Source organism: Humulus lupulus, chromosome 5 (assembly GCF_963169125.1).
Source record: "Humulus lupulus chromosome 5, drHumLupu1.1, whole genome shotgun sequence".
Classification (NCBI taxonomy): domain Eukaryota; kingdom Viridiplantae; phylum Streptophyta; class Magnoliopsida; order Rosales; family Cannabaceae; genus Humulus; species Humulus lupulus.
The window spans coordinates 62,742,633-62,766,419 of NC_084797.1; positions in this window are offsets into that span (position 1 = coordinate 62,742,633).

The window sequence follows — 23,787 nt, forward strand, 5'->3', positions numbered from 1 at the left end:
TAACAGCGCTGTCCTTCCATATTTGATCCTCAGCCCTCTCAGCAGTAAGGGCCTTATCCACCGCTTGGCCATAAGTGGTAGTCGCTGGATCCAAGGTGATATTCACATCGCGGGAAATCATAACATTCAACCCCCGCAGAAACCTATCCCTCCTGGCCGCATCTGTCGGCACTAGATCTGGCGCAAACTTCGCCAATCTATCAAACTTTATGGCATACTCTGTTACTGTTGATCGATTCTGAGTCAGGTTGATAAACTCATCAACCTTCGCGGCCCGCACTGCCACACTGTAATATTTCTCGTTAAAAACACTTTTAAACTCCTCCCATGTCATAACCGCAACATTCCTCCGCTGGCTCACCACCTCCCACCAGATGCGAGCATCAGCCCTAAGCATATAGCTTGCACAGGCCACTCTCTCTTGTCCTTCGACCCTCATAAAATCCAAGATCAAAGAAATCAGGTTCATCCACTGCTCTGCCAACAATGGGTCCGAACCACCCTCAAAAGTAGGAGGTTGCTGCTTCCTAAACCTTTCATACAAAGGTTCCAACCTATTCTCCAGAGTAGACTGAACAGGCACTGACACTGCAGCCTGCTGCATTGGCAGCCCAGTAACCTAAGGCAGGGCCTGCTGCCTCATCTGTCGTAGCTCTTCCTCTGTTCTCTGCAGTCTGGCTTCCATTTCAGCCAATATCTGTTGCCAGTTCTGTTGGGCAGGTGGAGGGTCCTGACCCTGATTGTCATCCTCGGCCCTACTACCGCGGAGTCTAGTTGATTGACGAGGCATCTCAACAAATATGCATGCAACCAACGACGCCGCTCATAAGGCAAGATAACAACATCCAAAACCACCTCCCAGGCACATCAGTAATCCACACAAAACAGCTCATATAGCATATAACACACAGCGGGCCATGCCCTAGCATCATGCATATGTTAACTAATTCATCATGCTCTATACAAAATAAACAGGTATACAGGGCATTTAAACACATATTCAGACATACCAACCATTCTTACCAACCAACCCTGAGTTAAGCCTGTCACTGACTACGTGTGTACATGTTCGGCCAATCTCCAGAACCAATAACCTTGGCTCGCTCTGATACCAAGTTGTAACGCCCTACTTCCATAGATCCGTTACCAAGTGTGTTTAAAATCGTGCTTTCAACTCGCTAATCGAGGTTTTAATTCAAAACGTGTAACTAAGCCAGAATTAAAAAGAAAACATTAGAGAAAGTAGTTTTTCATAGCTAATCATGAAAGTTGACACTTGGGATCCCAAAACATAGTTCAGAAAATATTTACAATACAAAACTGATCAGAGTTGACTAAGCGACAAAATCTAAGTTCATTTACAAGCATCTCCCAAAATCCCCTAGCTTTGACAGCCAGGCTGGCCGAACATGTACACGCCGCCTCAGGCCAGCTGTGCTCATGGTTGGTTGATCTTCTCTTTACCCTTACCTGCACCACAGAGCATCTGTGAGCCGAAGCCCAGCAAGAAAACCCATAACAGATAACATATGCAATACACGAATCAAACATATAAACATGCCACCAATAGCTAAACACATACGGCCTAGCCGTCCCAGGCGTTTACCAAGCCCTGGGTTCGCGAACCACGCCATAAGGATATCCCAAGTATCCTGTTAGGGACTTGCCCTGGCAACTCGCACCCCACGTGCTCAACGCCGCTCCCGGCCTCTTGCTGTTCTCGGCCTTGCATTCATCGTGCTTAATGCCGTTCCTGGCCCCACGCCGTTCCCGGTCTACACCGTTCCCGACTCTTGTTGATCACACATATAATATCAAACACGTTATAGAAACAAGCACAGAATTCAAGCATAAACAAATAAAGAGCCATGCTCTACAATTATAGTATATAGGGCTCGGCCCTGCATGTCATTTCCATTCAATATATTGGGCTCAGCCCTGCACACAAGCTCTATGGAAATAGGGGTTTTCTTACCTGAGTTCCAAGCTTCCTGAGCACTGATGCCCCGAGCACAGTCCACAAACGTGAGCCTCGCCGAAATCCTAGTCACAACACATAACAATATCCGACCATCAAATTATAACCCAACAAATAACCTCAAACCATAACCCTAACCTCCGAGACCTTGAATTCTATCAATCCAAATGATAAAATCCATCTCGAGCCTTACCCTTTAAGTTCCCAAGTCAAAAATATCATTAAAATCCTCACTGACACTAAGGGCCGCGGCCCCACCCTCTAGAGCTGCGGCTAGCCTCAAAACAGAGGCTAGCTCTTCACTGACCCCCACACGGGCCGCGGCGCGCTCAGCAGGCACCGCGGCGCGCATGAATTCTCTCAGCCTCCCATGGCTGCGCGCGCACGCGGGCCGCGGCGCACCCTTACTAGGGCCACGGCGCTATACAACGAACCCAGATTTCTACACCAGTTTTCCATCCCTCCTTCAAGCCAATTCCCACCAAAACCAAGCTAACATTCCTAGCTAATAACACCATCATTCCAGCTTAATTTCAACACCAAAACCCAACAGAAATCTACTCCAAAATATAACTAGAACACCCAAAAATAGCCTAGATTCTACCCACATGCAAAGCTTGAAAACACAACTGAAACTTGAACATATCTTCCATGGAAAACTTACCTCTTGCTGAATTCAAACCCCTGATGTTGAACCTTAATCCACAAGCCTTAAGCTTCTGAGTTAACACAGCTGAATCCCTTGCTTATGCTAGCTTGCACCAAGAATTCCCTATGAGTTTCCTCTTGAGTGTTGTCTTAGAAAGTGAGAGAGAGACAAGCACAAACTAACTTCAGTTCAAAGAGAAGTATGGGTCGGTTTCTCAAGGTTTCTAAACAGTTCCTTTCTTTTATTGTTTTATATAGCTTAAGTCTAAAGGTTATCTCAAGGCTCGGGGTGTCAAAACGTCCCCGAGGTAATAATGGTAAATTCCCCAAATATTCCCACCTAGGCATTCTATCCTCAAATATATCTCCAAATATTTATTTCTATGTCCCGATAATCCCATAACTCAACTAATACCAGAATTACACCTCGACTCTCCCCGAGTCCGAATTTCAACCCCGTTGTGACTCTCTAGCTAACTGCTCCCCAGGAGTGTCTCCGATCGTGCTGTACAGACATATCACACATATACAACATATATTTCATTTATCACATTTATGCCCCCAGTATCCAGACGAGGCCCACATGCACATTTAACTCAATTAAACATGCATCATAATCATATATACACATAAATTCACATATAAGAAAATTAAACCACTTATTGCCCTCCAAGCACACTAATCACGGCCCTAAGCCCGATTAGCAAATTTGGGTCGTTACAGGAAGAGTCCTAGGTTATCTCAAGAAAACCAAAGGACTAAGCCTTCACTACTCCAAATTTCCTTCAATTTTAGAAGGATATACAGATGCAAGTTGGATATCCAATCTTGGGGACAACTTGTCCACAACTGGTTGGGTATTTACACTTGGTGGAGGTGCAATTTCTTGGGCTCCCATGAAACAAACCTGTATATCTCATTCCACTATGGAAGCAGAGTTCATAGCTTTAGCTGCTACCGGCAAAGAGGCCGAATGGTTAAGGGATCTGTTGATAGAGATTACTCTAATCAAAGAGAATGTATATACTATATCGATACATTGTGATAGCCAAGTGACATTGGCTAGAGCATACAGTGGAGTGTATAATGGGAAGTCTAGACATATTAGTCTAAGACATGGATATGTAAGAGAATTGATTCAAAGAGGAGTCATCTCAATATCCTATGTGAGAACAAGTGAAGATCTGGCGGATCCTTTCACTAAGCCACTAACGAGGGATTTAGTGGCTGCATAATCTCGAGGGATGGGACTTAAACTCCCTAAAGAGATTCACGATTGATGGTAATCTATCTTAACACTAGTTATTCAACTAGTGTTAGGTTCAATAGGTAACAACAAGTCAATCAAGTGAATATTAGTTGTACTCAAAACAAGTCCCATCTGAGATATTGAGTACTTGTGTGTTACCAAGTTGAGGGTTAAAACCGAAAGGTTTTTTAATAGAATTCAGTCTTGTGAAGACAAGTATTTTTGGTAACAAAATACTGTAAGAATTCTACCTATATGGACCTAGGGGTGGTGCCACCTCTCATGATAATTGGGAGTATTCTCAAGAACGTCCATGAATGGAAAGTGCACATGGCCATTAACGGTGCAAAGCGAGACATGGAGGTCTCAAGTGAACATCACAAAGGTGTGTGTGTTATCACCAATTTGTTATCATGAAAAGATGGTTCAATGCCTAGTGCAATCATATTTTTCGACAAATTTTGTGATAATTACACTATAGTAAAGTTCAAGTTGAAAAACACTTTGCTTTATGCACTAATGCAATGACACCTATAAGAGAGAGTTCTTATTTAATCAAGTGGGGGATATGTTATATTTGAAAATATAATGATTGATTAAATAAGTGTTACAATAGATAACTATTTAATCTAGTGGGGGAATGTTATATTATTTTATAATGTAATATTATATTACATTATAATATAATGTTTTAGATTAAATAAATGTGACAAAGAGTGTCACATATTGTAACATATAATAGAGAGTTACAATATTTAGATATATGAGATATATCCAAATAATGTAACAAATTTGGTGTTATAAATTGGTAACTTCCAAATATTACCCTTTATTGTGTAAATTTAGTGTTACACAATATTGAGATGAATTTCATAAAGCCATATGTGAAATGGTTGTTAGAGATATGATTTTAACCCCAATAATGTGTTTTGGGAGTTACAAAATCATTTGGGAGGGTTTGGAACCATTTGGAAAAACAACACATTTTTATGTGCTAAAAATGGTCAGTGGCCGTGGCCACTGAATGTTGGTGGCCGCGGCCAGTGGGACAGAGAGTAGTGGCCGCGGTCACAGGCCAAAACTGACCATTTTTTTTCTTCAGTTTTTTCAATCTTTGTTGAACGGCTCAAAAAACCCAAATAACTCCAAAATCTCATTTTTAATTCCATATTGATCCAATTAAACATTGGTAACAGCCATGGTGGTTGGTGGAATTTGAAATTCAAAGGGTGTCTCTAAACTCTATAAATAGGAGCCTATAGCTCACTTGAAAGACACAACATTTCTATCCATTAGAGCACTTGGCTAGAAACACCTTGAGGCTTGATAATTCCAGAAAGCATTTCCAATATCTGAGAGAGATCCCTTAGTGCTTGAGTTAGGGGGAAATAAGCTTTTGGACAAAGGTTTTAAACCTTGTTCAAGTTGGTGATCCCCAACCCTCTTCACTTAGGTTGTGTAAGTGAGAGTTTACTTGTATTTCTGTTCTTCATTTTATTCTATTGCTTTTCTTTTTATTCTCTTGTTCTATTTACTTGTATATTTTGTTTAAGAGTTGTAATATTTTCTTTTGGTCCAAACACTTTATTTTACTTGTAATCTTTCGCTTGGAGTTGTATTCTCACTATTATGTTTTTCTTCATCATCTTCTTCCTTTTCTTTGTTTATTTGTAATTTTCAGTTATAGAGTTGTAACCTTATTTAATCAATCTATATTTATTTGTAATATTATTGCATAGAGTTGTAATATTATTACCTATTTCCATTGAGGCAAATAATATTTTCCTAATAGAGAGAACATCTCAATTTTGCATATAGTTTATGCAGAAATTATTAGCCTGGCCTGTGTGAGCGCTTAAACTCACAGCAGGGACAACCAAGTTGGGACAACGAGCTGAGTTATAATCATCCAAGGGAAAATCCTCCTGTGAGACATGATAATGGGAACATCCCAAATAACCAAGCTCAAGCTTGTAGGGACGATAACCCAGATACCGCACATCCCGGATTGGGAACTAATCAACCCTAGACCGACTTGCTATGATGGAGGGACAAATGAGGTTCTTTCTATCAGAGAGAAACAATGATGGTTGTGATTCCCATGAGGAGCTCAAGCCCTTTGTTCCTCATATTCCTGCAGCTCTGTATCTGCATGTCTTTTAGATGCCACATATGGCGACCTACAATGGAGCAACGATCCTTCTAACAACATCAGGACCTTCAACACTTTAATGAGGGCCAATAATGTAGGCATCGACCTATGATGTGTTTTACTCCAAGACACCTTGACTAGAGCTTCCTAGTAATGGTTTGATTGATTCAAGAGGCACATAATCACTTCCTGGAATCAATTATCTTCATATTGCAAGAAGAAGTTTCGTGCTGCCAAAGAAATACGGGTGGAGGCGAACTCATTGGCCAACATAAAGCAGCAACAATGTGAGTCTCTTTAAGGCTTACATTAATAGATTCACAAATATTGTAGCTCAAGCGCGAGAAGCTGATGACAGTGCCAAGCTCATGGAATTGCAGTCTGGGAAAGGTAAGTTATGGAAAGAACTCCAAAGGAAAGGAGTTGGAAACACTGATGAATTTTTAACTCAGGCTCAAGAGTATATTAACCTTGAAGAGGCGGAGTCCACTGTAGTAGGAGCTAATAATATTCCAGTTCAACCCATTGGAGTGGTAACAAACGTTGTAGCATCAGCTTGATCAGTTACTAATAACAACCAGTCAAGTAACAATAATAAAAAGAAAGAGAACCATGAGGCGACTAAGCAGGTTCTAAGAAAAATAAAGTTGGGGATAAGTACACCTAAATTTTCATTGTGTATATTGATTTAATGAATACATGTGAAAGCATATACCTAGCTAACTTGAGAAATCATCGCGCTAAGCGACAACCGTCGAATATTTGTCATTACCATAACGACATCGGTCATACTACAGATGATTGTCGCAAGTTAAAAGATGAGATCGAGATGCTAATTCGGGCTGGATCATTAGTGAAATATGCTTGATTTCGGGTAGCCCCTAACCACCAGGTCGCGCAGAATCCGTGACTAGCTTCGCACAATCAGCAAAATCCACCTACAGCTCTTCCAGCTCTAGAAAATCCTCTCATCCCACCTCTAGTAGAAGGGAGAGACGTAGTCACCATTACAGGCGGGCCACATATAGTTGGAACTAGTAATGGGGTCCATAAAAGGTATATACAAGAACTGATGATGCACGACGGTGCGGTGCATACTCCCGAGCAACGCTTGCCAAAGCAGCATAGAACGAATAAACAACCCATCATTTTTAAATAAGAGAACACTAGCCACGTCCAATTCTTGCACAATGACTCGCTTGTGATAACCGTTCAGCTCACCAACAGGATAGTCCAGAGAATTCTGATTGACAATGGGAGCTCAGTGAATGTGTTATTTAGGTCCACATTGAAAAAAATGGGACTTTCGGTCATGGACTTAAAAGCCTCCTCCACAAATTTGTATGGGTTCTCAATAGAAGGATTGGTGGCAATAGGGATGATTGAGCTCATTGTGACAATCTGTGACGAAGCTCGAGCTACTGCGAAGATCTCAAGTTTATCGTTTTCGATTGTCTGTCTGCTTATAACTCCATCCAGGGCGACCTGCATTAATAGTCTTTGAGTCCATAACCTTAGTTCATCATCTGACTATGAAATTTGCCCTCACCGAATGGAATATGTACGGTCAAAGGAGATCAGTTCACTGGCAGAGAATGCTATAGAGTCTCAATGAAGGGAAGAACGTAACCCAGGCAGCAAACAATGGTGATTGTTAAGGAAGTGGAAGAGCTTTAATTAATGGAGATTGAGGTCGTAGAAGTAAATGAAATTGACCCGCGAGTGGGTGAGGATAAGTCAGAACTCTCTTGAGGAACTAGAGGAGGTAAGCCTTGATCAGGAAGCAACTTCTAAAGTTGTGAAGATTGGAAGAAATCTTGGTGTTGAGAAGAAGAAGAACCTGATCGAGTTTCTGAGGAATAACCTCGATGTCTTCCCATGGTCACATGCTGACCTGGTTGGCATTAGTCCTAACGTGATCATGCACACGTTAAATCTAGACTGGGACGTGCCTACCAAGCAATAAAATAGATGGCAGTTCGGAAAAGAAAGAGGAGAGGCTTTAGAGGAAGAAGTAGTTCACCTCTTAAAATTTTGGATTCATAAGGGAGGAAAATTATTCAACCTGGACAACTAACCCCGTTCTGGTCCCGAAGCCAAACGCAAAGTGGAGAACCTGCATTGACTTCTTCAATCTCAATAAAGCCTACCCAAAGGATTGTTTTCCTTTGCCAGGAATTGATCAATTCGCAGATGCCACAGCCGGTCATGAGCTCATGTCATTCATGGACGCGTACTCTGGATAGATCTCGATAAACCCTGTTGACCAAGAGAACACGAGTTTTATGACCGAACACAACGTGTATTGCTATAATGTCATGCCTTTCAAGGGAAAAATTACAGGATCTATGTACCAAAGGTTAGTGAACAAAATGTTCGCTAACCAGATTGATTGAAACATGGAAGTGTACATCGATGACAAGATAGTCAAGTCAAAGACTACCAAGAACCATGTGGATGATCTGGAAGAATATTTCGTTGTGCTAAGGAAATATAACATGAAGCTGAATGCACAGAAATGCACCTTTGGTGTCTCATTGGGGAAGTTCTTAGGCTTCATCTTAATTCTAGGGGGATTGAGGCCAAACTAGAGAAAATTAGATCCTTGCTAGAGATGCCTTCTCCTAGGTCATGTAAGGATGTCTAGAGTTTGACAGGGAGTATTACTGCTCTGAATTATTTCTTGTCCAAATCTATTGATAAGTGTCATCCTTTCTATAATTTATTAAGAGGGAACACAAATTTCGAGTGGACTGACGAGTGTGAGCTAACATTCCAAGATCTTAAGAAACATCTGGTTGAGCCCCCTGATCTATCGAAGCCTGTCAATGGAGAGGCTTTATATATTTATTTGGCTATTATAGAAAATGTAGTCAGCCCAGTTTTAGTACAATAAGAAGATCGATCTCAAAAGCTTATTTATTACACCAGCAAGAGGCTTCTGGGAGCTGAAGCTCGATACTCGATGATGGAGAAACTTGCATTATGCTTAGTCTTAGCCCAAGGAAGTTGCAGCCTTACTTCCACTCCCACACAATACATGTCCTAACTGATCAACCTTTAAGGCAGCTATCGAAAAAACCTGAGACATCGGGACGGTTGTTAAAGTGGGCCATCAAACTCTTAATGTGTAGGGTATTATCTACAACTATGGTCATTTTGGGGAGACTAATATCATGAAAGGGAACAAGAAGATTGACACACTATTGGATGGTAATGTTTTTATCTGGATCCTCAGAGTGTCTGGTCACGACCTTCCTTGGGCATGCCGAGCTAACTTGACATTGGCAGAAGCCCAGTTAATATTGGTTTCACTGTTACCTTGGCAAGAGGTGTTGGCTGCTTCCATCCTCATTTAGACTTCCCTGAGAAGGTTGCCTACGCACCAACGACACAACTTTCTCTTTCTCCTTGACCTCCTCTACAATGGTGAGGGCCCTCTTTCTAGGAGGACTCCAAGGTCGAAGTGCGAAATATTGGCCATCCTCGATCAGGTTACATTCCAGCATGTCGACATCCAGTCTCTTTCCTTTGTAGGGACGGAGGCGAGTTTAAAGTATTGGTCCCTACAAACTATGGAAGCCTTAGACCTCTTATAGATAGTTGCAGCAGTAAATAACAAAAGCGTCTTCGCCCTCAGGCTCAAAAGTAACCATCTTCTTCCTATAGTCAATCGTAGCCCCATATCTAACCAACCAGTCCATCCCCAAAATCATGTCAAAATCCTCCATATCTAACTCAATCAGATCCACCGAGAGTTCCCTACTATCAACCATCACTGCCAGTGCTCTAATCCATCTCTTAGAAACTACCAGTTCCCCTGTAGGCAATAAAGTCCCAAACCCTGCAGTTTGATACTCACTAGGTCTACACAATCTATCAATCACTCTACTAGAAACGAAAGAATGTGTAGCACCAGAATCAATCAATACTGTAAAAGGAGAGCCAGCGCTAGAAAACTGACATGTCACTACCGAGGGACTAGCCTAGGCCTCTGCCTGAGTCAAGGTGAATACTCGAGCTGGAGTCAAGCTATCCACCTTTATTGCTTCACCTCTCTTCATCATTGGGCAGTATTTCCTGAGATGTCCTACTGCCCCACACACAAAGCATGCCTTGGCCCAGCACTCGCCCAGATGGCGTCTTCTACACCTCGGGCACTCTGGATAGGTCCGCCATGCCTCACCTCCACCCTGACGGCCACCCTGACCACCCCGACCCCTCCTATCAGGACCAACAACGGTCGAAGTGTCAGGAGCCTTTCTCTTGAAGTCACTAGAGCCTCCGCCCCTACCTGTCCCTGAATAAGGAGGTACCGCCCTGCGGCCCTCACGCCTCACTGCACTTTCCTTCCATATCTTGTTCTCCGCTTCCTCAGCGGTAAGAACCTTCTCAACGGCCTGGGCATAAGTTGTTCCTCCAGGTACCGTTGTGATCCTGACATCCTGGGCTATCATAGCATTAAGCCCTCTGATAAATCGATCTTGCCTAGCAGCATCAGTAGGCACAAGATCTGGTGCAAACTTCGCAAGCTTATCAAATTTTAGGGCATACTCAGTAACAGTCATATTGCCCTGCACAAGACTCACGAACTCATTAACCTTTGCTGCTCTGACAGCAACATTGTAGTACTTCTGACTGAACAAATCTCTGAAACCTTCCCAACTCAGGGTAGTAACATCCCTAGTCTGCGATGCCACTTCCCACCAGATGCAGGCATCTTCTCTCAACATATAAGTGGCACATGCCACTCTATCATGCCCCTCTATCCTCATTAAATCCAGAATGGTAGTAATCATAGTTAGCCATTGCTCGGCTTTCAATGGATCCTGTCCACCCTCAAAGATTGGGGGTTGCTGTTTCCTGAACCGCTCATATAACGACTCCCATCTGTTACCAACCTCCCTTGACTACACAACTGGTACCACTACAGGTGGTACAATAGGGGCAGTACTCCCTGATGGAGCCTGCTGTCTCAGGATACAGATCTGCTCATCCTGACTCTGTAATCGAGCCTGCATATCTGCCATTAACTGCTGCCAGTTCTCAGGGACTGGCGGAGGATTCTGGCCCAGATCATTACTCCTGGTCCCGGACCTAGTGCTGGCTAGTCGTGTAGATTTTCTTGGACGCATAGTTATCTAAGTCAATCTGCAAATAACGACTCGGCGGTCAGACCATGATGACAGGGTAAAAAAAACTTCTCCAAGATCCATCAATAGAACATAACCAATCACAAACAACCAACATATAAGCATCCATCCCCATGTACTGGCTGCTAATAAGCACGCCTCTAATCTCATTACACAATAGCTATAAAACAGGCATTCATCCATACACAATATACAAGTAATCATCCAAATATTCAGGTACATGCACGGCTATGCTAATAAACATGCCTCAATATTCTCACACAACCATCAAGGGACAGGCTCTATCAGTATCTCATACTTCCTAATAATCCAGTAAATAACAGCATTCATAGCTCATTTCAGACACATAAGCACATAAACACATATACACATTACCGAACCCTGATTTGAGCTTGTCTCTAGCAGCAAATGTACATGTCCAGCCTGTCTTCAGGAACCCTTAAACCTAGGACGCTCTGATACCAAGTTGTAACACCCTGGATAGCCAAGACCACTACATTGTGTACTTATAAAGGTGCAAGACTTGCTAATCAAGTCATTAATTTAAAAACGTGTCACTAACATGTATGAGCTAGGGTTAAAAAAAGTTTTTGTCTCAAAAGTTTCATTTTATATAATTAAACTGTTATATTCATAGGATCCCAAAAGAAACATAGTTAAAAAGTTGGGTTACAGACTTCCAAAATAATACAAACAACTGTTAGCCATACTAAGGCAAAATAAACAATCTTTGGGTCTCGCGTCCCTGCCTTAACCTCAACCGTGGCGGATGAGCAGCTGGCCATGTACATTTCGCTCGCAGAGCTCTCCTGATCAAGGCTGGTCTAGTTTGCCCTTGCCTTTACCTGCACCACGTAGCACCCGTGAGCCAAGGCCCAACAAGAAAACATGTGCAACACAAATAGTAATAACAGATAGTAAATTCACTAAGCACGAACTCTCATCAAATAATCCCCATTAATCATTCAGCATATATTCAGAATCATGGATGCAATCAAACACTTATAACATTCATATAACATAATAATCAGGGGCGAAAACTTAGGCCGCACCCTCTGTTTACCCCACTAACTCCAGCCCACTTAAACCGAGCTCAGTGCATATTAAGTTGTCCTTGGCTACCAGTGGCCAAGCCGCGCCCTGTGCACTAGTGTAACCCTTGGCACCCTTAGGTCGTTGGTTCACTAATTAGCTTGCATGGCATAATACCATCTTTTCAAGCATACACAATAGGGAGCCCTTAGTCCCGTCATAGATATTCAACTCGGTGCAGTTTTCTTACCTTTGATCTTTGCGGTTTTGGATTACGAGCAACGCTCCTCAAGCACGATCTGTTCCCGAGCCTAAGCTTTTATCACCTAGTCATAACCAAGGTATAGGGTTCCATTAATATTCAAATTAGGGTTTTCGGTTACAAAACTAACTTCCAAGAATTTGAATTCCACCAAGCACGGTGGTGAAATCGATCTCGAGCATTCTAGACCACATTCCCATGCCCAAAATCCCCAAATGTTCAAGTGTACACCAAAGGGCTGCGGCCCTTGAAGCTTAGCCGCGGCCCTGCCCTCAAAACAGAACCAAGGGCTTGCCTAGAATGAGACACGCGCCGCGGCCCTTGCATTGGGTGCCGCGGCGCTCACCCTTCGTCGAGCCTTCTTGGCTCAGCTTCATCCTAGGGTCGCAGCACTCTAGAACAGAGCCACGGCCCTTCCCTTCGAGCCCAGAAATTTCACCATTTCAATCCTTAAAACCTTACCCAAAATCACCCCAAAGATTCCTAATTAAAAAACAAACATGCCGAACACTTTTAGGATGACTTTAGCAACATAATTCAACAGAAAACTCAGCCTAAAACTCATAGAAATCCATGTTTAAATCTCTGAAACTCAAGAACCTCAAAACACCCAACCAGCCATGCAAAACTCGAATTTACACCTCTAATCATGAATTAGAGCTTACCTCTTCAGTTGAACTCCTTCTTTAAGTAAACTCCCAGCTAAGTCTCAAGTTTATCAGCTCAAATTCAACCTTAAACATTAACAATACAATCATCTAAGTACCCAGCTAAGAACTCAAAGCTTCTAACTTCAAAACACAGTTTAATTCTTACCTTAGCCTTGATTAAGTCTTCCCTTAGTAATCTCTGAGCTAAGCTTCAAAATCCCCCACTGAATTCCCAGCAATTCCCAGCTCAAAGTCCAGCAAAATTCCCAGTTTTCCCCCTTGTGGTTTGCCTAGTTTCCTTGGAGAGTAAAGAGCTGAGAAGGAAAAGAGAAAGGTCAGTCTATTTTTAGTTCTACTATTTTCCTTAAGTTTATCTTATCCTGTTAAGTTAAACCCGAGGCTCGGGTGCCGGAACCGTCCCCGAGGACAAAACGGTAAATTTCCCCAATATTCCCGCCTAGACTTCCTAACCTCAAATATATCTCCATATATTTATTTTCATAACCCGATAGTCTAAATAACTACCCGATACCTAAAATACCCCTGACTTATCCAAAGTCAACTATTAAGCTATGTTGTGACTTTTCCCCGCTAACTAGCCCTAGGATCGCCTCGAGTCGTGCTCTGCAGACCTACCCACATAATAATGTGGTTCTCACAATACCATATATATATATATCACATTAATACCAATATAATCATACAAGCATTATTAATCATATAATTATGCATTTAAATCTATAAAATCATTCAAATCACATTAAATCCAATAATGCCCTCCCGACACACTAATCAAGGCCCTTAAGTCTCATTAGCGAATTTGGGGTCGTTACATAAATGCTCTCTAAAAACCACCTATATTGTTATTTCTGAAAACTATTCCTAAGCATTATAATTTCAAACCATACTCTCATAAAAGAAAAGTATGTGAAAAGCTGAGAATACGCAGGCATTCAAAGAAAAAAAAACGATCAAAATAATTTTTTTAGTGAATCGTGAGAACTTACAGTTATTGTAGGCTGTAGTTGAGATCGAGACTTGAAGAATCGATTGATCGAAGATGCTAAATCCAGAGAATGGCTACTTCAGGGATTCTGTAAAGCAATGGAAAATGAGAGAGAAAGTCTGTAAATGAAAAAAAAAATGTGATACTTGGGGTTCAAGAGAAGGCGTATATATATAGGGAAAGTCTGAGGGAGATCTGGGACCATTCAATCGACAAAGCTTTAGACCGAATGGCCATAATTAAATAGACAAAACGACAGAAAAATGGTTATATGACAACTATAATTGAACTTGGGAACCTGAATAGACACCTATAAAAAATAAGACACGTGTCTAGTACTCGAGAGGGTAGGTAGGCACGTTTCTCATAGCATAAGTGAAAACACCTCTATTGTGTCTGTTAGAAATAGGGGTGATGTCATACAAGAGCAAAGGCTTGGGGGCAAATGTTATACCTAAAAATCATGAGCTAACTTATCTTGTTCGTGGTACACGTGTCAAGCATTTAAAGATGTTCTTCGTATCTCCAAGAATGCAATACAAGCTCCCATAACCAGTAGCTCGAGTCAAGACTTATCCAACCAGATAATAAGGAAATCACCCAACGTATCTTCAGGTCGTATAACAAGTAGCTCGAGCATCTTAATGATCGAGCTAATGAAAGTCTAGAAACCTCTAGACAGCATAACAGGCATTCAGGACGCTGTTGACGCGAGTGGAATGCCAAGAATTGAATTCGTAAAGACTCGGAGACTTAAACGCTTAATTATTATCTTGTAACCCTTGCTTGGTGAAAGTATAACGCAAGGCAGATTATGTCTTCAAGTGTATTCAATTATACGTTTGAGAAATAACTCAAACCTGTATGTTACAATGTATCCAACGGTTCTCAAATATGTCTCATAAACCCCTAGAAATAGAGGGAGAATGGACATATTAAAGAATTGAACTCTTGTATGCAAAAACTCTGCCGAAATTGTCACAGAGACAAAAGGCTATAATAGAAACTCGTGGACCAGGTGGATTTTAATCGTTGAATTATGTTAAATTCTTAGTGTTCTTACTATTACTATTATTCGATTTAACATAAAGTCTAATTCCTATTGCATTAAACATACAAGCCACTATATTTCTACCTTAAGTAAATGACTTTTCTAATATTACATAGATACACACACAAAATTAATTCATTTAAGTTCTAATCAAGAGAAAGCATTCATTATTCTATCACTTAAATGAATATAAAATATAAATATATAATAGTCATAAGTCTTACATTTTAATTATTTTTTGAAAAGGTCTTATATTTTACTTAGCAAGTTAATTTTATCACACATATTCTATCACCCACTTTGCAAAGATGTATTTATGTCAACTTTATGAAGTATAACTTTTATTTTTATTTTTTCATTTATGTTATAAATATATTAAAAATAACTTTAATGTAAATCTAAACTTTAGCGATAAGAAATAAAAGAAAAAAAAAGCAGCCAAATCTCTTTAAAATTTGTAAGTGTATCTAGCTTGGTATAAATAGTAATACTAATTCATACATGTAGTAATATATTATATAATTTTTTAAACAAAAAATTAGCGGGGAGTGGACTCCTAGGCCTCAAGTGGCTTCACCACTAATTTATATGGGATGGCGAGTGATAGTCAAATAGTCATTTAATTCTTTAAGCACTCACACTACTAGAAATATATGATTTTATCTTCGTTTTTTTATACTTAGAATACAAGAAAAAAAAAGTAAAAGCTTTTAAAAGGGTTCTTATTTCAGTTATGTGTTTAGCAAGAAAATAAAATAAGCTACTATTTCAGTTTTCTTAAAAAACGAAGTCATAAAATAAATGGCACAATGAGTGTGTTTAATTGTACCCAACTTAGTCTTTCCACTTTGGTTTTTTTAAAGCATGACCCTCGTCCAATGGTGGATTTTTAACTTCAATCTTTGCTAAGGACCGAAGTAAAATCTCAACTTTTCACTTTGGTTTTTAGCAAATAACCAATGTGGAAGGGTTTTGTCACTCTCAAGTCCAGCCCCTTCACCTCCTTTCTAATCTATTCTGAAACACACACAACCCAAAATAATCCATAGCCATCGGACAACCCATGAATTTTTGGGCCTCTACTTTTATTTTTTAATGTTTTCTCACTATTTTCTTCTAGTTTCTTGCTCAAAAACTAATATAGATCATATAAATTGTTTCATTTTTCGTTTTTGAGGGATTTATTTTATTTTAGTCACGAGTATTTGAAGTGGTTTGCCACAGGATGTTTGGCTAGATTTTGACTGGATATTGAGCATTAAAACCTATTCTCACTATAGGAAAAACCCCAAAAATCATCACAAAATTTATTTAGTGGCAAAATACGATGTAGCCGCAAATTAAAGCTTTATTGCAACGAAAATGTAGCCGCCAATTATGTCCATTTTGTCGCCACAAAAAAGTTGTTTCATTGTATATAATGCTTATTAGCGACAACAATTATAGACATGTCGCCGCTAATAATTCAGATATATGTTGCCACAAATTATGACAAAAATGTTGCTGCTAATTATGTCTAGTTTGTTGTACATAATTTATTTGAAGCGACGTGTCGCTCCAAATAATTCAAAAATGTCGCTACAAAAAGTGACAATTTAAAAAAAATATTTTTTAATAAATTTTTATTTATAATTAAAATACATACTTTAAATAATTATTTATTTTATCAAAATTAATTTAAAACACAAAATATATACATTAAAATTTACATATTATAACTTCATATTACATAAACTTAATAAATTGTCTCTAATTGTGTAATTATTATTGCAGTAGTTTAAATAGCCTAATAAACTAAATCACAAGTTTGTATCATCTTGATCATGAGCATCCTCGTCCTTAGGAGTCGGTGAGTGCTAGGGCTGAGAAAAAAATGTCATCCAAGGGAATTAGAGGACATGGTACTGGTTGTTGTTAGGGCTTGTGCTCTAAGAGTATATAATTATACATTTTTGTTTGGAAATAAATAAAAATGCATTTTCTTTATAATTGAATTCTTGAATTATTATAAATATCTGAAATTCCATATTAAATAATGAGAGTATGATCTTATATGAGTACGAGAGAATAATGCATGTGATCTATATCCAGATTACTGAAGTAGATAGACGTCTTAGTAAATGTATTTTATATAATTAGATTATATATGACTAAACCAATATGAATTAATTTCTTTATAAACATACTATTTGCCATAAAGATTTAATTCATATCAAAAGATAATCATATATAGATCAGTCTGAATCCTGCGTAGTCATGAATCATGTTCATGTCTATTGGGTCTTTTGATTTACTTATTAAGGTCTTCTAGTATAATGAGGCTAGTGACCTTTGCTTTGGAGATTCAATAGTATGAATGGCTGGGAACATATTCTTACTAGAATAGAATCCAAGGTTTCCTAGCAGATCGAATATTGGTTCTCTAAAGGGTTAATCTAGAACTGAATAGTTATTGAACTCAAATTTATAATATGACTATAAATTAATTGTTTACTAGTGAATTAATGGTAGAAGTAATTAGAAAAGTAAAATGGTAATTTTGACAAGCTCTAATTAGCGAGCCAATAAATTGGAGGGCATGCCTACATGAAGTGATTATATTAATGGACTAATCTAGATAATTCTATAAACATAATTGTATAATTACTAAGAGTGCAATTCTATATTTACAGCGGATTGTTAGATTTAATGTGCCTTAATATTTAAATAAATAATTGGTCAATCGACCAAGTTTTTAGGTTGTTAGTTTATTTTTTAGACATGCTTGATATTAGGAGCAATGATCTGAATAAATCGTATTAGATTTCCAAACTCATCAAATATTTCTTTATTTAATTATCCTTATTATATTTAATTTTTTCATATTCACAAAAAACTAACAAATGGTATCATAGTTATTTCTTGAGGGACTTGTGAGTTGAGAAAAATACAAAACAATGACCCAAAAACCCATAAACACAAGTCATGGAAGCCGAAACAAATAATTTCTCAAAATTTTCTTAGGAGATATTCGACTGAAATAACTACCATCTTTGGACAATACATATAGAGACATACTTAGAAACTTTAGATCTATGGGATGTTTTAGAAGAAGACTATGAAGTTCTTGCACTTCCAAACAATCCCATTATGGCGCAGATTATAGCCCATAAATATTAAAGACAAAGAAATCAAATGCAAAGGCATGCTTGTTATATTCAGTCACAACAACAAATTTCACACGCATTATGTCTTTCCCATCACCAAAAGAGATATGGGAGTATCTCAAGAAAGAATATGAAGAAGATGAGAAGAATTAAAGTTATGCAAGTCCTAAATTTGATGTGGGGATTTGAACTTCAAAAATAAAAGATTCTATAATGATCAAAGAATACTCTGATAGGTTTCTTAATATTGGAAACAAAGTAAGACGTCTTGGAGCTGAATATTTAGAACCAAGAATCGTACAAAAAAACTTGTTACAATTTTAGAAAGATATGAAGCAACAATCACTGCCTTGGAGAATACCAAAGATTTTTTTCAAAAATGTCCTTGGTAGAATAGGTTAATGCACTACAAGCACAAGAACAAAGGAGGAGGATGAGAAAAGAAGATGTGATGGAGGGTGCTCTCAAAGCAAATGCAGAAAGCTTATGAGGAGGTAACAACCACAAAAAAAACCACAATCACAACGATAATAACAACACAAATGAATATCCAACATGCTCATACTACAAGAAAACATATCATCCACAAAGTAAGTATTTGTGGAGACGTGATGTCAAGTGCAATAAATGTGGAAATCTTGGACACATAGAACGAATTTGCAAGTCCCAACAACATGAGGAGGCAAATGCTATTACTGAACAACATGAAGATGATGGCCTCTTATTTTAATGATGACATAAATTCTTTGTTAGATTTGAAATGTTAATAAACTATACTGAGGCAAGGAAGAGTGTTAGATTTAACGTGCCATAGTATTTTAATTAATAAATGTCTAAATAATTGGTCAACACACCATGTCTTTAGGTTGTTAGTTTCTTTGTTAGACATGCTTGATATTAGGAAATATTTTAAATTAATTTTTTTTTATGTGTTAGCTCTATTTAATGAGCAATGATTTGAATAAATCGTATTAGATTATCAAACTCATTAAATATCTCTTTATTTAATTATCCCTATTATTTTTAAGTTTTTCATATTCACAAAATAACAACATGGAGTAATAATTATATAGTTTAATTAATAATCTTGTTTCTTAGAGCTTATTATTATAGGTACATGGTGCCCAAGTCACCTCTATACTACAATGTGAATGGTGTGGATATATTAACAATTTAAAAGGGGAAAATGACATAATTTTCAAGGAATTAATTTTTCGGGCTAAGTTGTAATTATGTGTAATTAATTAATTAAATAAACTAATATATTTTATTTGAAAACTATATATTAGTTGTTTAAATATTCATTAAGTTTTGGTTAATTAATAAAAAGAGAGAAAAATATTAATTTATTATATAATAATACATTCTTAAATTATAAGCTAAAGTTAATTTTGAATTAACTGATATTTATGCATTTATGAAATACTATTTTATTTTAATGCATAAATATTTTGTCTTATTAATTACATAAATCATTGAGATAAAACTAGGGAAGCCCATGTGTTCCACACGCCCACACACATGTCACGAAGATGTCACACCCTAGTTTGTTCAATTCAAATTTTAATTGTTAAGAATTTGAATTATTTATCTATTTATTAAATAATTTTTTAAAAAGAGATATTTTAAAATATTGATTAAATAAGTATATCCTAAACTTAATCAACATTGACTGAGTCTAATTTTTTTGAATTATTTTATATTTATAAAATTATGATAATGTATTGTAAAAATGGAAGCAATGGATTTTCAGTTTTTAGAGAAAACTTGAAAAGTTACGATAATCTCTTAGAGTCTTTGTCTTCTCCAAACCTCTCTTAATCTCATGTGTTGAGTACATCAAGAGAGTCTGAATTTGATCCATAATATCATACGTGCCCACACATGTCCTTGTGTGTTGAGGATTGGCGTGGAAGATTTTGGTGTGAATCTTAAAGTTGTCTCATTAGATTGGATGACAGTTATTGTTTTATGAAAAGTTAGCAATAATTATTGATAGGCTACGAGAGGTATGATTCCATCTTTTGTAAATAATCTTGATTTAATGTATGTGTATATATGTAATATTGGCTTAGGTATTGGTCAAATTTTTACTATCACTCTTCCGCTGCACACTCTGATTTACACAATCAATACCATCAATTGGTACCAGAGAAGTTTATATATACTTATACATTAAATGTTGTGTGGGTTTTCTTGCATTTGTTATATATATGTTGAAATGTATGAATGACTTAATGGATTTGTTATTTGAATGATCATGTGTTAGTCGATTACATGCTATACACGAAACCCCACACAGTTTAATCATGCATCTCATATGTAGAAACATGATTATTTATGATTGTCATAATTGTTTATATGAATTGTTTTGGTAAAATCAATTTCCATGTAAACAATTAAGTTAGTTGAACTATTGGTAAATCATACCATAATAAAGGCATGCTTTTTAGTTCGGCATTTTAAGATAACTAACTTTATATAAAAAAAAATGTTTTATTAAAGTTTGATGAATGCAATGGTATAATTAATTATTGAACTTCACTTTGTTGTCTATATTTTCACCATCTGACATGTGACACTCATTAGAGAAGTGATTAAGCTCTACGGGAGCTAATGCAGTCCTTAAGAGCTCGCTTAGAGCTCCTCGGAAGGTAGGCCATTCTCAATATGTTATGATCTGCTTCTAGAGGTGAATGTGTCACAGTAAGGTTAAGTCCCGAGGACCATTATCGTGGTCGTCTCGTTCTCTTCTCCATCTAGTCCTCTAGGCTTGGGAAGTTATCCTCGGAGCTGGGGGTGAAGTGCCATGTGTCATGTACAACGACCCTGAACCACTAGCAACCATTTGACAAAGTTACTACTCCCTCAAATAGTGGCGTCGAGTCTGTACAGTCGACAAGCAACATATCCCAATGCGCCGCCTGAAGTGGGAAAGCATGCAGCTACCCCTGACAGTGTTAGGGGCATGTCACCCCAAAAGTTTGTGACCTACAACCTCGAAAATGGGCCTCGTATGATACGCACGAGCCCACCACCTCCTTTATTACGAGGATGTGTATTAACTAGAATTTAGATCCCAATTAATTGGAAATGTTTTTAATAAATCCCCGTTAAGGGAATTAATTGTCCTCAACCACTATAAATAGGGCTAGGGCACCCATTGTAAAGGATCCCAACTTTTTGTATTCAGAGCATTCTTAAAACGCTTCCTGAAATTCCATAGAAGTTTGACTCCTTAAGGTCCTCAAATCCTAATACAATGGCCTCGTGGACTAGGGTTAATTAATAATCTAAACCACGTAATTCCATGTGTCCTTTACTGCATTTCTTTAAGATTTTGTTTCATTAGTTGATAGCAAAAAATGTAGTCAACACACTTAATTTAGGCATAAGCTCTATTAAGGATTACATGAACTTAGGACCATTTAAAATGGATTAATAATAATGAATTATTTTACATTCATAACTTCATAATAAACTAGTAAATAATTTGGAGTTAATTGATTAGTTTAATGAACACATTTAATTCTTAAATAGTAAGTGGGAGAAGGTTGGCATCTCAATGTGACCTATGGTCTCCATTATTAGTACAACACCGTGAGATATGGTTCAGGTCTTGAGGCAGCTTTGTTTCTGTCCCTCTAAGGAATGTTTCTAACCATATTAATGCCAAGGTTGGTTTCTTGTGAAGATTGGACAAATTGATGTATTTAAGCTTGATCGACCCCAAGGCGGCAATCTCTAAGTTAAGTCATGGACTCCAAAATAATGGGTTACACTTACAAAAGATACAATTAAGCTTTTGTGGTGGATAATTATTTCTTGGCCCAAAAAATGATACTTTATTTTTAAAAGAGAAAATATGAGATATTTTAACTTTTAATAAATAAAGATAAGATTGTCTTCTAAACTTTTTGAAATTAATTTGACCAACCCTAAGGCAGTAATTTAATTGTTAAATAGTTTTATCGTGGAATAGTAAATGTTAAGTTTATACGTTTTATATGTTCCATCCATGCATCATATTTACATTTAAAAAAATATGATATTTATTTCAATTATATTGAATCTTGTATGTTTTCTTTATTTTCTAGTAATTTCAAAATGTCTTCTAGTAATCAAGAAGTTAATTCCCTTCTTAACACTATTATATTCAATCGGGAAAGAACAACTACCTAACTTTTGGGTATGTTGACCATTTTAGAATCAAAAGGATTGATATATGTAATTGATCATGAACCTCCAATATTTCCATCTTTATCGGGCTATAAAGAATATGATAAATATAATAATTGGATGAGGTCCAATCATATGACTCGTTATTGCATGCCACACACCATGCTTGATGAAATGAAACGAAAGCATTCACATATCGAGAGTGCATATGAGATATGGAACTTGATAAGGGATGAGAATTATCATATCCCTATGCTTGCTCATTACCATGAAATGGAGGTAAATATGATTAACTCTCCATTTTTGTTGAATAGTTGATTCAAACAAGCAACTAACTATAATTTTGTTCATCCTTGTAGAGTGTAAATCTTTCTTGGAGAAGGATAACTGCTTGGGATTCAGAATAACATGTTAAAGACAGGAAAATGGAAGATGATAGCTCGTCTAGGGGAAAGCATTGGGAACACCCCGTTCAGTTTTTTCATAAAGGAAAGCAATTATTTGTTTAAAACAATGTTTTAGTTTATTTCTTTTGGAACATTAATTTCCTTTTATTGCATGAACGATTTATTTGTTATATTTCTTTAAGTAATAATATGATTGTTATTTTTAAAGATTGTTTTCTATTTCTTAAATCTTTGCAATAGAAAAATATACGGACTCTAGATGCTTATACAAACTAAACAATTGATAAATAATTTTGAATTATTCAAAGTAGATAATCTTAAGAGTAACAAAAGACAAAATGTTTCTCAAGATGATGACACATGTTTATGGCATCTAAGATTAGAACATATTAATCTTGGTAGAATAAACCAATTAACAAAAGATGGACCTTTGAGGGAACTTAAAGTTGGAACTCTTCCGGTTTGTGAATCTTGTCTAGAGGGTAAAATGGAAAAAAGACTCTTCTCAACAAAGGGAAATAGAGCCAAAGAACCACTGGAGCTTGTGCATAGTGATGCATGTGGTCCAATAAATATACAAGCTAGAGGTGATTATGAGTACTTCGTCACATTAATTGATGATTACTCAAGATATGGTCAGATTGTTAGGAATGTTTTCCTTTAAAGTATATGTATTGGATAATGTTTTTATGAAATAAATAAATGAAATGAACTTTTGCATATATTGATTGTTTATTATTATTATTTGAATAATGTTATATGAATATCAGAAAATTTCCAAATTCGCTATTGTGACTACAATCTTGTATTGGTACGAGATGATTAAGATTATAGGGAACGAATTTAAAAATTTCAAAGTAAAAAAAAAGTTATA